Below are 2,220 nucleotides of genomic sequence, written 5' to 3'. Positions count from 1 at the left end.
AGGCTCTGTATTCCCATAAAGATCTAAGATGTCAGAAGCTCCAAAGGGCAGTTCTACTCTGTCCTATAGAGCAGTGGTTCTCAACCTTCCGAATGCCATGGCCCTTTGACACAGTTCCTCATGTTGTGGTGACCCCCCCAACCATAAAATTATTTTCGTTACTAATTCATAACTGTAATTTTGCTACTTTTATGAATTGGGTGACCCCTGTGAAAGAGTTGTTCGACCCCAAAAGGGGTCCCAGAGTTGAGAACCGCTGCTATAGAGTCTCTGTGAGTCAGAATTGACTCAATAGCTGCAGGTTTGTTTTTTGTTGTTGTTGTGCTAGATGCTGTTGATTTTTATTCTGATGTATGGTGACCTTATACACAATTGTCCAGCCCTGTGTCATCCTCACAAGTTACAGCATGTTGGAGGTTGATAGTTTTGGCTGCTGTGCCACTTTGTCTCACCAAGGGTTTCCCTAAAGGTCACTAGCTTTCTCTTTCACCAAACATACTTCCTCCTGTGATTGATTGCTCTTGATGATGTATCCAAGCCAAGTCAGACAGTATTCTAATTTTGGCATTTGTGTTAGGCTGGGGGGACTAGAAACAAATTCAGTGACACTCATGTATGTATAGGAAAGGGATTTATATCAAAGAGTAATTGTATATTAAGAAAGCATCCCACTTTGGGCCTCTGCTCAAGCCTGCCCTCCAACACAAAGCTGCTGGTACACAGTTATCAAAAGATAAACCAACTGGGGTCTTAAAGGCTTGAAGATTAACATGCAACCATCTAGGAGAGAAGCAACAAGTCCACATGGAAAAAGCACACCAGCCTGTGCAATCATGAGGTGTTCACAGAATCAGGTAACAGGCACCAGAAGACTCAAAACAACAACAAAAACATATTGTGGAGAATAGGGGTGGTGGTGTATGTGTCAGAGCAGAGATCCAAAACCATCTGTAGACAATAGGACATTCTCTCACAGAAGGGTCACAAGGAAGGGATGACTCAACCAGGGTGGAGTATTTCACTGATGAAACACACAATATTCCTCTGGTTCTTTGAGGCTGTCACCTCCCACTATCATGACCCCAGTCCTGCCTTTCAGTTCTAGCTATACGGGAACATGTATAGTAGTACAGATAAGAGCTCACAACTCATGGAATCCGGCTCAGATTAAACCCCTCAGGAACAAAAGTGGGAGTAGGGATACCAGGAAGGGTAGGGGGGAGGAGGGATGAACCGATGACAATGATTGACAAATAATCCCCCACCCTCCAGGGGGACGAACAACAGAAACTGTGGGGGAAGGGACACAACAGTTGCTGTAAGATATGAGAACAATAATAATTTATAATTTATCAAGGGTTCACAAGGGTGGGAGGGGGTGGAAGGAGGGAAAAAAGAGGAGCGGTATCAAGGGCTCAAATAGAAAATAAATGTTTAGAAAATGATGATGGCAACACGTGTATAAATATGCTAATACAATTAATGTATGGATTGTTATAAGAGCTGTGTGTTAGTCTGGGTAACTAGAGAAACAAATTCATGGATAGTCATATGTGTATAAGAAAGAGGCTTATATACAAGAGCAATTGAATATTGAGAAAACATCCCAGTCCAACCAGATCAAGTCCATAAGTCTGATATTAACCCATATGTCCAATACCAATCTATAAAGTCCTCTTCTGACTCATGAAATACATGCAATGACACTGCATGCAGAAAGATCACAGGCTTGAGGATCAGAAGTCTTGTGGATCCAGTAGTACTGTAAGCATCTCAGCACTGGCAAGGGTCGCCACATGGATCCTTCAGCTCTGAAACTCTGACTGCCTCAGGGTAGCTTCATGTGGCTTCTCCTCAGAAAAGTCTCGCAGAGAGAGAAAGAGTCTCCCGCCTCTGAGGAGGAAATAGCAGCAGAGGTCCTAGAATCCTCAGGAGAAGGCCATGCCTATTGACCTCAGGAGAGGGCCCATTGGTGGCATCCTGATTGACAGGCAAGACTCCTCCCCCACATTCTTTTAAAAAAAATCATTTTATTGGGGGCTCATACAACTCTTATCACAATCTTATACATCAATTGTATAAAACACATTTGTACATCCGTTACCCTCATCATTCCCAAAGCATTTGCTCTTCACTTAAGACCTTGGCATCAGCTCATTTTCCCCCCTCCCTCTCAGCTCCCCCCTCCTCATGAACACTTGATAATTTATAAATTATTAT

This window comes from Echinops telfairi, unplaced genomic scaffold, assembly GCF_000313985.2.
Source record: "Echinops telfairi isolate 266 unplaced genomic scaffold, ASM31398v2 ScPeMD7_5592;HRSCAF=6446, whole genome shotgun sequence".
Taxonomy (NCBI): domain Eukaryota; kingdom Metazoa; phylum Chordata; class Mammalia; order Afrosoricida; family Tenrecidae; genus Echinops; species Echinops telfairi.
This window is presented reverse-complemented; position numbering follows the sequence as displayed.